The sequence below is a fragment of the Gorilla gorilla genome, chromosome 2, assembly GCF_029281585.2.
Source record: "Gorilla gorilla gorilla isolate KB3781 chromosome 2, NHGRI_mGorGor1-v2.1_pri, whole genome shotgun sequence".
Lineage (NCBI taxonomy): Eukaryota > Metazoa > Chordata > Mammalia > Primates > Hominidae > Gorilla > Gorilla gorilla.
In genome coordinates, this window is record NC_086017.1 from 30,056,617 (window position 1) to 30,071,099 (window position 14,483).

General features: G+C 34.6%; 1 long non-coding RNA gene across 1 annotated transcript in view; it reads left to right on the plus strand.

The window, feature by feature from the left end:
• Positions 1–13,866, plus strand: part of LOC129532671 (uncharacterized) — a 48,224-nt gene extending 34,358 nt beyond the window's left edge. Inside the window, exons 3-5 of the long non-coding RNA XR_008678512.2 lie at positions 1,980–2,086; positions 2,200–2,332; positions 13,770–13,866. This is a non-coding gene — a long non-coding RNA (uncharacterized lncRNA). The remainder of the gene's footprint in view (positions 1–1,979; positions 2,087–2,199; positions 2,333–13,769) is intronic.
• Positions 13,867–14,483: the final 617 nt, after the last annotated feature.

Here is a 14,483-nt window from a genome sequence, read left to right on the forward strand (position 1 = left end):
CAGGCATGAGCCACTGCGCCCGGCCCATAGCCTGAACTTTTAAGGTATACCATCTTCATAGCAGTGATAGGGAATGAGGGATTAGCTAACTTGAATTTATTCTAAATTTTATTAAAATTGTTTCTTATGATAACTTCTTTTCCTAATTTTTAAAGCAGTACATAGAAAAGAACAATGAAAATATAAATTATTTGCAATTCTAAAACAGCAAAAAAGAAAATTATTTTAGCTTGTGCCTTTCTAGTATTAACATAAAAAAATACTACATTTGTCATATAAGGACCCACATCATCTGATACCTTTAGTACCTATCTAACTTTCTTTTCTCTCACTTGTTTCCTCTTCTTTAGACACAGTCACCTCATTGCTGTTGCTTATGCACCCCAGGCACACCCACCTTCAGGCCTTTGCTCTGGCTGTCTTTTCCAAGTGGGGTAATCTCCCTTATACCTCCTCGCCTTCTAGTCTGTGCTCAAATCCCACATTCAAAAATTGCCTATCCTGACCACACTATTTAAAACTGCAACCCATTTCCACATTTCATCCCCACCTCCAATGCCTGCTTCCAATCCCCATTGTCCTGCTTCACTGTGCTTTTCTTAACAGAATTTAGGATTTTCTAACAGACTATGTAATGTACTTATTTTATTACATCTATTATTTATTGTCATTGTTGATTCTCTACTTCCTCCCCATTTAATCTTCAAGGGCAAAAGATTGTTATGAATTTAATAGTGACAGGCATATAGTAGAAGCTCAATAAATATTTGTTGATGGAATGAATGAATATATAATTGTATCTAAAATAGTAACATAGTATAACTATGTTTTGTGTACTGTTGTTTTTAATTTAGCAATATATGGTTGTTGTACTGTATTGTTAATTTAGCAATATACTGTGTCTATCTCTTCACATAAATTAATATTCTTTGACAAATCTATATCCCTGAATGTTTTTACAACTCCAAACAATTTGTGTAAACATTATTAAGCTCCAGCATCAGTAAAGATTTGAAGCATTAGTAGGGAGAAGCTGACCACATCCCATTCATTTATTCAGTGTACACACACGTGGCCTACTGTATGAAAAAAATAGTGGTAGAGAAACTGAGAAAATAAAAACCCAAGTTACATATATTGAAATAAGATTCTTGCAGGCAAGATTCTTGAAGCTACTTGTGACTTTACTTTTCTTTATTTCTTTATTTTCTTGACTTTATTTTTCTCTTGTCATTAGTACATGGTAGATTCTCTCTCCAGCTCTGTTTGGAGTCAACCCATTCTCACTGCAGCTCTGTTTGGAGTCAACCTATTCTCACTTCCAACTTGCCTTGGAGGTGTCTATAATGAAGCTGCCCCTCTTCTGCACAGGACAGCAAAATCAGCAGGCTTCTCTTTTTCATAGCTGCTGATTCTGGGCAGCTGTGAGAATCTGGCAGCCCCTGTTTCTGTGGGTGACTGGTCCTCTGGTTGGTGGCAAAATAACTCCAGACTAAAATGCACTTTTTATTCTTAGATATCAGTCTCAGATTTAGGGGGAAATTGTATGTCATAGAGAAGAAAGAGGCACAAAGTCTTGTGATTAATGGAAAGAAAGAAGTTCATTTTGCCTCTAGTCCCTTTCTTTGTTCCCTGATCCAGCTTATTCTCCCTTATTCATTGTCCTGCCCCTGACCATTGTGATTATGTGGCCACCTATGGCTTTTTCATTTATTTACCAGCATGGTTCACACATTCCAAATGACAGCAGAGACATTAGGAGCCATAACTCACCCAGCAAAAATGGCCAGTTTTCTTATTGTTCTTCTTTGGCATTTGTGTTATTTTAAATTACTTGTCTAGCTAATTATCCCAGGAGACAGTGAGCGTTAAGGACCTTATACTTGACCAAACGAAGTCAGAGAAGGCTAGCATCTATTTTCAGAAATGAATTTTTACAAAGTGAACACTTCTGAAGTGCACGTTACTCTTTTCCTTAGGATGAAGAAACATCCTGAGAAGGTTGACATGCTGAATGCCTTAAAGAACTTCAATTGAGATGCCAGATGAAAGTGTAACTAGAATTTCTATGGCTTAAATAACGAGAGTAAGAGACCTCTATTATTATTCTGCCAGTTTTTTTCTCTTTCTCTTTTCTGTGTTGTGTATTTGTCATCTTTTTTTGAAATACTGTATTTCAATAACTATTACTTCTTTCAGTCCAAGGAGATTTCTGAGAAGTCCTACTTGGGATGAAAAGATGGATTTACATAATAAAATATAATTTATAAAGATAATTTGAACATAAAGTACATCACAAGACTATCTTTCCTAGAGTTGGAAGATGAATTTGGTAAGTCTGACGTGTGGATAAAAATTATATATCACATATTTCTTAGAAATGAGAGTAGATATCAGTGTTCTTTCTGATTAGTCCAGATAATTAGGAAAGAAGTAGAGGGAGAAAAACTCTAGAAGTAAGAAAGTTTGATTTCATGTGTAATCAGAAGAAATATTCAAGTAATTTATCACTAATTCAAATAGTCAAGAAAATTCTAGGAAAAGCCCTAGGAAGCATAATTAGCTATGCTGAGAGTTGAAACATTTGCAAAATGTCCCAGTTATAAATTGATATTTTCTTCCCCCTGAGACCTGAGCAATGCTTTATCAACAAATCCCTAAAGACTTTTTAGCAAGTCTTAACATGAAATACTTGTACTTGATGCAAGACTTTTCACCTAGAAAGAAAAGTGGCCAGCTTTGGAAGGTTAGCTTCTTACTTTTTGAAAAGCTTTCTGGAACTCTGCCACCTACACTTTCTGGGCTTCATTTACGCTTGGTGAAAAATGGAGGGATTGTACCTGTCACCCACTTGTCTCCCAAGGGTGTTATAGAGCATCTAGAGAAAGTCCATTTACCCACAATCCTGTGCTGTGAATGACAGGCCGATGGGCCTCCCTGGCCCAATAACGTGTTCTTGGTCTCTTCTGCTTCAGGTAAGGGAATGTCTTATTATCCCCCAATCTCCTATTGGTAATATTTATTTGCTACAGTTCAGACAGCCCTTGAATGAATACTGAACTCAAATACTTACCTTAGACAAGAACTTTGACCAGAGCAGTCATTTCTAGGCCTGGTTGCCATAGGTTCTCTTCACAAAGCATACTGGGAATGGATGAAAAGTTCTGATATTGCAGCTTCTGGGTGTGCTCAGGACTCTTCTTCGCTATCATTGGTTGTGTCTGAGACTGTCTAGCTGGGCAGATTTGGTTGGGGTAGTGGGTGAGGGAGGGCTAGAACTGTGGGATGCTTTTTTATTTCCTAAATTTCCTTCCAAGAACCTCTAGAGTCACTGGAATTCCAGCCCTGTGACTTTGGTTAGCATGTGGGGGAAAATTTACCTTCTCATTCCTAGCGCTACATTAGGGGAAACAAGCACTATGCTGTTTGGGGTGAAGTTGATATTAATTTTCCCTGAGAAACAATACTGTTGATGATGGTTGGGTTCTGTGGGCCTGTTAGTTAACAATATAATTCATCTATAGTATGAGTTAAGTGGACTTGTGTGGGCTATTCTATTAATACATTGTCTGCAACATTATTTCTATGAGAATAATGTATCCTGAGTTCCAAAAAATTGACTTAAAACGTTTGGAATACACACCATTACTCAGTGGGGACTCATTTGGGGCACCCATAATGGATGGTTCAGAAAATATGGTCCCTGCTGCTATTCACTAGTGCTTAACAATTTCAGTCTCCTAGCTTTAAGTTTCTTGAGAACTCTTCATTTCTTCACATGATTTAGGAGGTAGAATGTGTGCAATTTTCTAGTCAGCTGAGAAGGTTCATTCTCAATCCATTTATTTTTGTAGTTTGGTAAAAGGATATCCTTTTACTTTTTAAAATTTAAATTATGAAATAATAAATGAACATTGAATATATATATAAATTTTCTACATTCTTACCATTTTGAGGGTAAGAATATACTCTTACCTAGCAATAATCAAAAGTGTAAAAATCCTTATATAATTTCCTATATATGTAAAACTCTCTGTATGAATTCCTTATATAATGTCAACATCATTTGGTTCTGTCAATTTTTGCTTTTAAAGTTATGCTTTAGATGTAGACAAGTTAAAATTTTTCTGTTATTTTGGTGAAATGACCCTTTTAAACATGAAGTAGTAATTCTTTTTTGTTAATAATGCTTTTTTGCTTTAAAGGTACTTTAATCTGATATTAATAAAACTATATCATGCAAAATTGTATATTCAGAGTTGCCTGTTATAGAGGAAAACTGGCAGCAACAAAAAAGTTTAACAATAGGACATTGGATATACAGTAAGAATATGTTCATACATTGATATACTACGCAGCTGTGTAATACAATATTATACATTATAACCTTCATGAAGAAAAAAGCTCACAGCTGTGCATGTAGAAAAGAAAATGCAAAAAAAGAAAAAAAAGGAAGCATACTACAAAATAGCTTGTATTATAGCATGCTATTTTTGTACCTCCCGATACATATGTAAATATATGTTTAGCAAATAACCTGATATTATCCACTAGAATATAATATTGGATACTTTTGGGTGAAGAAATTATGAATAATTTTAAATTTTTTGTTCTCTTTTAAAAATATATTCCTGTGTCATAAGTTAATTATTTATTTCAAATAATGAACATATGCTACTTTTAAAAGAAATATAATGTAGCCTTTTATTTGACAAAAAAGCTCTCCTATTATTCTGTAGCTTATAAACAAGAATTCTGAGCCAGAAAATTACTGTTCTTTAAAAATGTCCATGATTCTTACTTGTTTTCTTTGTAGATTTTTAAAGAAAGATAACTACTTTGAATTACATAAACTTTAATTTCTAAAACACAAATGTCTGTGTAGAATAGTAAAATTGTATCCCATACTTTTTCAACAAAAGTAGTCATAAACTTGGAATGGAATGTGACATAATAAATTGCAAATAATTATATAAGATTTTCGATTTCAAACATACATATTAGGAAGGCCAAACTGAGACTAGAATTTTAGAAGTACAAATGCAATTTTTTTTGCATCATGATTGAATAGGAAAAAAAATCCCCTCAAGTTTGGCTAGCTGAATGAGCATGTTGTAAGTTGAATGTATAATTTGGTTAGTGTACCCCTCAGAGGTTGGCCGATGAGTAGCAGCAACGCAGTAACAATATAAAGCTGTCACTTGGTGGAGCTAGAATACTATGTAATTCCAATATCCTCTTTCGGCAGATTTCTTGGAGAAAATGGTTTCATGGCAAAATGTAAGACTATTGCCCCCAGCTGCCAAATATTGAAGTACTTAGCCTTTGGGGAATCTGGTTTTATGATTTTCTTTATTATTGTGCCAGAGTATGAGTAAATGCCAAACTTATGGGCATTTACTGATTACAGTTAATAAATTACAATCTTTTCATCATGCTGAATTCAATGCCTTCCCCCCACCCTGCCCCAGGAGTTAGTTTAAATGAATATATCATCTATTGATTCAGTGACGTTTTCACACATTTCATATGGCACTTAATAGCCCAGTATCATTTCACTTGCTATGTCAATTACTGTAAAATCAAGATGGGCTTTTAGGTAGCTTATGATGCCTGGAACAAAATGCTCAATGGATATTATACAAGTGTTTGGTGATGAATACCAGCTTCTGGGATTCCCTGGGCAGGGTGGAAATTTTAGATCAATTCAAATATTGACCAAAACTTTTTAGATGAAATTTTAGGGTGACCAGTAAATGAAGACTGCTATAGACTCAGGCAATCCTTCCCTGGAATGAATTTAAAGCTTTTGGAAAATTCTGGATTGTAGCCATTCTTACTTTGGTCTTCCCAAAATTGAAAAATTGAAGATTTTTACATTTGTATTTATACATGGGTGTGTATAGTTTTGTGCCTTTATCAAGGTTAAATTGTGCCAACCTTTTCTCTCAGGTACTAGGCATATTCCAAAAAGACTAATTTTAAAATTATATTAATATCTTTCATACTTAAAAGGTGTTAGCTCAGATAAAATTATTGCATACCTTGACTATGTGAATGGATGCTGAAATTAATGTATTTATGGATCATTATGTTGACATGTGAAGAACAATAATTGAGTTTTTTATTTTTTTAACTTTATAAATTTAAATTAATTTTTTTTGAGACAGGGTTTCACTCTGTCATCCAGGCTGGACTGCAGTGAAGCGATCACAGCTCACTGTAGCCTTGACCTCCAGGTTCAAGTGATCCTTCTGCCAGACCTTGAGCCACTGTGCCCAAATGAGGATTTTTGAGGATTTTTAAATATTTCCTATTCCTAATTTGGCTGGGTTCTGATTCTCTTATACTTTTATTTTTTCATAGAAGCCTTTTTTTTTTTTTGCAGTGAGAAAGATTTTATTTGACCTTAAGATAATTCTATTTGGGAAAAGTGGGGAAATAGGATAATCAGTCTTCTATTACATATTATGGTCAAGGTAGATCCAGGTTTGGTGGGACTAAAGCCTATGTGGTTTGAGCTCTTTTATGTAAAAGGATACAAAATTACAAATGCAAAGTTAAGCATAAAAGTCCACATTTATTTAAAATTAGAAAAAAGTAACCGATTGAATAGTTTAAAAAGCTGGGACAAAACCCTCAAACAGTGAAAGATTCAGAGAAATTATATTTTTATTAAATAACTGCCAACACATCTGTATAATTATTTTCCACATACCAACTTATGGTTCCATACATTCACAATCTAATTTCTTCTCACATAATTCCAGTTTTGACTACCATAGGCATATTCATATCATGATAGGACTCTGTCTCTCACCTTTGCAATAAAAATGCTGGATAACTCACCACAGTGGGCATTAGGAGTATTTTTGGAATTCATTTCTATACTAGGAAAGCCAGCAATAACTTAACTATACAAGAAAGTGACTGTGAGCCACATAAATAATGCACATTAAATTCAAACCAAATGTATCTCCCACTCAACATCCTAGGGTCTTGGAAGGACCCCATGCAAATGAGGGACCCTGAAACCTAAAACTCTTTAGTATCACAGTAATTCTACTTTTTGAAATCCTTTTATCAATAACGTACCTCACTTGATTAAAATCGTCATCATCTTTAGGGTGATTTAAAGTTTGGGAACCACTAACAGTAACATTCATAGATGAAAGGATAGTAAATTTGGGTAAAAATATTCTTAAAAATATTTGCCATATAGACAAGGAGGACATAACCATAGGGATGTTATTTCAAGACCTTATTTTCTAAGCATCATTTATTGGCTTTTAGTAAAGAGTACTAAAGACAGTGTTAGGACTGTCTTACAGATTTTTACAAAATTCTTACAAAATATTTCTGATTCACCATTATTCTTATATACCATTAAGAAGTACTGGTTTTTTTAAAACAACAGCTTCAAAGGCATAGCTACTTCCCTATTATTTAATTTGTATTCTTAATCTACCAGAAAAATCTGCAACTCCAGCAGTAAGATCATTGATTATTTATTTCATGGATAATATGCACATTGTTGAAAGGCTCCCTGTTTTAGTGTTTAAACAAACAAAAACAAAAACAAAAGCAACACAGCCTTGTATCAGACATGAAATTGTGTTTTTATTTGATGATTCCTGGAAGTCTCTTGACTCCTTAAAAGAGCACCTTATGCATGCACTTGAACACTAAAGCCATAGTAATAGTTAACATCTATCGATTGCTTTCTATGAGCCAGACATTTAGTGAAGTGCTTTACTTGCATTCTTTGTTTAATTTTCTGAACAGCTCTATGAGGTACGTACCATTTTATGAATGAAAAACTGAGGCTTAGAGAGTTTAAATAACAAGCCTAGATCCATGCAGTTTGTAAAGTGGCAGGCATGGTGGCTGAATATATACTTATTTTAACTACTTTGCAATAGTGTCACAGAAGCAGTCATTCAATGAATGTCAGGAAGGTTCAGAACTCATAGATAGCACTTGAATAACTACAACTTCAAAAAGGGAGAAGCTCTAAATTTAGGAGACAGTATAGCATAGGAAAAGACGGTGGAAGTCCAGGCACTAGAGTCAACTGTATTCTGGCTCCATCATTTATTTACTAGCTGATTGACTTTTGACAAGTTACTTAATCTTTCTGTGCTCCAGTTTCCCCTGTTAAAAGAGGATAATCCTAATAAGATATGAGGATTTAATGAGGTGGATGAAACATTTAAACCAGTGGCAGGCACAGTACATGCTCAAAAAGTTGTATCATTATTGTCTATTAACATTTATGCTTATTTGTCCTTTGAAATGGAGTATATGACTTGTGCAATGATAAGTAAACAGTATAAAAAATTTTGTTGTCTTTCTTTTCTAATACATGTATTATTTAGTTAAGGACCCTCTAGGTATATTGGAGAATGTGTTCATAGAAATATTATAATATCAATACAAAAATGCATCCTAGTTTTAAAAAATAAAAACACTTCCCAGGAAAATTAAATTTTAAAAGTTTATACCATATTTGTATTTTTATGTTGATTTAAAGGATATTGCCACTATGTGGAAGAATTTCCAGTCCAGGTATGTTCCTGTAGATGTTATGACTTTTCAAATCTTAATCTACTATTTATGTTATAAAATTATTAATATCATGTAGCTGAGCAGAAACATTAATATAACATAATGAGAAAAGTTGCATCTCTGCTCCTGAGACTCCTAATAAACACATTATTCATTTTTTATTCAATTTAACTGCAAATAGCTTTGGCAAATGTTGAAAACATTGCCAAAGGGTATATTTCTATTTTAGGGTGACAGGAAAATAACTCCTGAAGAGTCTCAGAAGTGAGAAACAAAATATGAATTATATAGTGGTGGGAAAACATAAAAGATTCTGATGTCTATGAATAACTATATTTCCCAAAGGAATAAACATTAATGACTTTAATTAGATTATAATTGCTCATGAGAGCAAGCTCTTGCATGAGATAAAAACACCTGACAATGCATTATGACTGAGCTTTTCTGTCAGCAACATAAGATGAATTAATATAAATGCCATTTAAAGGTAGAGAATTGTCTAAACGTAAACTAAGCCCTTAATCAGTGCTATTGTGATGGAAAGATACTCTCATAATTAGGTCAAGTTCTATCTTGGTCTTGACAGTTGTACATCATATTGAGACTTAAGACAGGACTGTAACTGTGGAAGACTCCAGAATGTTACCTCTTATGAACATTTCTTCACAAATGGTGTAAAAATAAACAAATGAGAGTTTTTTTGAAAGTTGCACTTTATATTGTTTCTTTTATTTACTGGAGGAACTCTTTTGAAGTAATCTGTTTGGGATTAGATTTAGGGATTTCCTTTCCTTTCTTGGGCACACTTTTGGAGTCTGTATTTGCTCCATCAGTCATTTTTGGTTCAGAGGACTCTGCTAAGAATAGAAGCATTTTGCAGTTTCCTTAGGTATTAAAATGACCCAGTTGTAGGTGGAAAAGCCCACTTCAGTCAAGGGTTTATAGACCTTTGGAAAAACAGCGAATATTTATTGACATGCTAAAAACCTAAGTTCTCTAAAATTTCTTAATTTATCTTGTTTTTGATACTTTTGTTGAGGGGAAAAAATCTCAGGTGGGGCAAATCTGTTATTAATATTATAGAGCTTTCATGAGTTGTGATGCTTTAGATCTATCTAGTTGTTCAAGGCTCGGCTGACCAGTGCGTATAATGCATTTTATCGTGGTTTTGTTAGTAATGAGTTAATCTGTCACTGGCCTCACCATACTTCACTGTATTGAGTCAAGTTTCCTGTGGCATCTTTCAGAGTCCATTAAGTTCTTACAGAGCCACAAATTCCATCTTCAACACAAGTTAGGAAGGTAATACAAATCAGTGAAGCAGGCGAGGGGAGACAATAGCAAATTGGAGGTCCATCCTCTGACTAAGGGACAGCAGAGACTCGGCTCATGGTAATCAGATCTTACGATAAAAAAATGCTGGAAATCTGGGTTTTCACATAAGCATTTTGATAGTTAAATATTATCAACTAATTAAACAAAAACTTAGTAAATGAATTAAGCCATGTCTGTTACCCTTTTATGATGTCTATATAGGGAATTTTTAAAAATCTGTCAGTTTCTATTTTTTGTACACCTTTTCCACACTACAGACCAAATGCTGCAATACATTTGAAGAAAAGCCATCTAATCAACATATTATAGTGTTTGAGCATATTTCTCCCATGCATTTCACTTCCAGGTATTTTCTAAAGTGAATGCTGTTGTATTTTAGCTACATATGACTTTATATGACTAATACAGTACAACACAGCAGTGATAAAGTGCCATATTCAAAGGTAAGTAGAAATTTAGCCCAATGGATGAATATTTGGCTGTCTATTTAAACCTTTGGGCTCCATGTTGCAAGGGTATTAAGAAACAGATGGGGGAGTTTTGATTTAATAGCACAGAGTGCCAATTCTGTCTCTAATTGCAGGTGCCTTTTGGAAAAAAAAAATCCTGGCTGTAGTATCTTGTTTTGAAAAGCCACTCAAAACAATTGAGATATTCTGCAAATATAAAATGGCTCCTGAAAGCTTTTAAATTGTAGAGGATGTAGTTCTGAATAAACCAATGTTCTGTTTCTTAAGAAGAATTTTATATACAGCTAGAGAGGATGTATATACATAGAGAAAGGGAGGCACATAATCATAATACATATAAAGATCTATCTCCACTTGGAATGAAATTCTACATCACTGTACCATGAATACCTAATGTAGACTTAACAGGTACAAAAAGAAAAGAAAATAGAGGTCACAGTGAAACACAAAATTGAAAAACAATCAGGAAACAATGGAATTAAATGAAGAATAAATTAACATAGGATAAAAGTGAAAGACACTGACCAGTTATTAGTAATATATATTTTAGTAATTTCCAATATTAAGGGATAAGTTGCTCATCAAAAGCAATTCTCTTCTTTTAGGCCAGGCATGGTGGCTCACACCTTGTAATCCCAGCTCTTTGGAAGGCCTAGGCAGGTGGATCACTTGAGGTCAGGAGTTTGAGACCAGCTTGGCCATCATGGTGAAACCCAACTGTACTAAAAAATACAAAGATTAGCTGGGCGTGGTGGCCCATGCCTGTAATCCCAGCTACTCTGGAGGCTTAGGCAGGAGAATTGCTTGAACCTGGGATGCAGAGGCTGCAGTGAGCTGAGATCACCCCACTGGACTCCAGCCTGGGCAACAGAGCGAGACTCCTAAAAAAAAAAGAAAAAGCAATTTTCTTCTGTTAAATCAATAATATCTACCTGTAGTTTACTGCTTGATTAATATTATTTTTGCAACATATGACCTTAGAATAAAGTTTTTTTTCCTCACCTTCTGTAAGACTAAATATACATCAAACAAAAGGCCCTACCTTGTTAACTTGGCAGTGTACAAGCATGGTATTTAAGGATTTGGCTTGAGATCCTGGGCTTAAATCCCAGTTCTGCTTCATATGAGATATGCACAATTGGGGAAATACTTCACTTTTCCGACCCTGATTTCCTTATCCATAACTGGAGACAATAATAATATTTACATCATGGGGTCATTGTAATGTTTATAGAAAATAGTCTATGTTTTCATATTTACAAGACACAGACAAATAGCAAGTGTGTAATAAGTGGTGGCTGCAGATACTATTACAAAATAAGAAGTCTAGGCAGTCCAGGCTCATTATATGAAACATAATGGGAAAAATCTGATGTCGATTACTTCCCTCAATAAGCACTTATTGTTTGGATTAAGGCAAAAAGCTGTCAAATTACTGTAAAATAGTATCAAAGGAATATTCTTTATTTAGCTAGGAAAAGAAAGCCTGATATGCATCCTAATATTCTAAATAATATTAAAAACAATATAAAGATTTTGAAAAGATGGTTCTATTTATTTGCAGAGTGATTGAAAAGAAAAGACTGACACTTTTAGCATTAGTAGATACTTGGAACAAGATTGAAAACTGATGTGACACACTGAAATGAAATTAAGATAGTTTTAAGACTCTTTTTCTTTGCAGAATTTGTAGTTTATCTTTCATGGGTGGATTGTAGACTTTGAAAGATAGAATTGTTAGCCTTGAAGTCAATAATTCCACCATTATTTTATTTTTGTCCAATAATCAAAATGTAGTATCTATATTAAATATAGATTTTGAATAAGAAGAGAAATACTGTTAAAAATAACTGGATTACAAATAAAATTAGCTGTGGCACTTTACACTTGAAATAATGTGAGCAATGCTTGGACTCCCACACAGTTTTAAACTTTAATCTTTATGGAAACATATAAAAGAAGCAAAGGCCACTTCGCAGTAGTATGGTTATAAGTTCACAGTGCAGGGTTTGTATAACTAAATGCTTCCAACCTGGGATTTGAAAAAGCAGCCTCTGGGTCAAAGATCAGAATTTTCTGTAAATGGATTTGGACATTATATTTGACTGATAATTTGATATACAAATATCAGGTAACAGAATACAATACTTATGGAATATATTTTGGAACCAAATTCAAATCCAAAGCAATTTGAGGTTCACAACAGAGTGTTTTTGAAATCACTAAAGAGCATACTATCTAGGTTCACAGGGCAAGACCACATCTAATATGGTTCATATGTTTTGTGGAAACATGTATTTTTATTCAGAATAGCTATGTGGAAAAGGAAAGATAAAACGAATCCCAAGGGCATCTTAAACACACTAAAGATATATTACAGGCCACATAGTTCAACTCGAGAGTGTTTTGGCAAGCAGAAAGTGGCAGACAAATTATAAGTCCAGCAATGTATATAAAAACCGATGAAACATGTCTATGGATAGAATTCAATGATGCAATTACTTGGGAAAGCTTGAATAAACATGTTAAGTAGTCAGCATTTATCAAATACCCTTTGCTAGGCATTGGGGAGAAGGAAAACAAGAGTTACCATGAGGTAGAGTAAGAGGTCAGCATAATCTGTGAGTGAGGGTGAAATCACCACGCAAAGACATCTGAGGGTACTGTCATTTTGAATAAGGTTAAAGCTGTCAAACTAGTTATAAAGAATGACTTTGAGCCAGGTGGTACTCAGTGAGAGTGGAGGTACCTGTTCCTGTAACCGTAAAACTATTTAAACATACTAAAACTATAGAAGTAAATCAGGTGTTTTAAAATGGTTATACACCTCCCACTCTTCGGTCTCCTGTTACAGGCAGTCCAAGGAAACCATTAGCAATTGTAAGTCTTTCCACATTTAATCATTCAAATACTACCTTGATGCACCATCTTTAATATTTATATAAGAAATATTTTAAAGACTTGCTCACTGTTTCACTAACGTCAATAAGGTTTCTATAATTTGTATAAATGAACAACTAATATCACTAGTCATAAATACTCGATAACCTTACTTAAAAGTAAAAACAAATGAAATGCTGTTAAGGTCTAGCTAGACACTGTGGATTGTTGAAGGCTGTAATTCTGAGGCATACTCTCTTTTTGTCAACACAGATATAAAAAAATGCCCGTATCCATTTACTTAGAAATTATACAATTAGGCATGTAGCCTGAAGATTTGTTTATGACTGTGTCAAATGACCTTATGCACAAGGTGATTTGTTGAAGCATTGTTTGATGTAGCAAAAGACTACAATAAAATAAATACTCCTCAATAATGATTAGCAGAAGTTACTGTGCATTCATATATATATGAATATATATATATTTATGACAAGGTTTTGCTCTGTTGCACAGGCTGGAGTGCAGTAGCATGATCACGGCTCACTGCTGCCTCGACCTCCCGGGCTCAGAGATTCTCCTACCTCAGCCTCCTGAGTAGCTGGGACCACAGGTGTGTGCCACTATGCCTGGCTAATTTATTTTTATTTTTTGTAGAGACAGAGTCTCCCGGTGTTGCCCAGGCTGCTCTCGAACTCCTGGGCTTAAGCGATCCTCCCATATTGGTCCTTCCAAAGTACTGGGACTACAGGTGTGAGCCACTGCACTCGGTCCATACAATAGAATAGAATAGAATAGAGCTGCTAAAACTCCATGGCCGGTTTTATGGGAAGTGGATCGTTATATGAGAAAAGTTTCATTTGTAGGACACATTCACACACACAATTTTTTTTTTTTGGTGTATTTTTTTTTTTTTTTTTTTGAGATGGATTCTCACTCTGTCACCCAGGCTGGAGTGCAGTGGCACAATCTTGGCTCACTGCAAACTCCACCTCCTGGGTTCAAGGGATTCTCCTGCCTTAGCCTCCTGAGTAGCTGGTATTACAGGCACGCACCCACACCCAGCTAATTTTTTGTATTTTTAGTAATGATGGGGTTTCACCATGTTGGCCAGGCTGGTCTTGAACTCCTGACCCCAAGTAATCTGCTGGCCTCGGCCTCCCAAAGTGCTGGGATCACAGACGTGAGCCACTGTACCCGGCCCAAACACACATATATATTTATTTACTA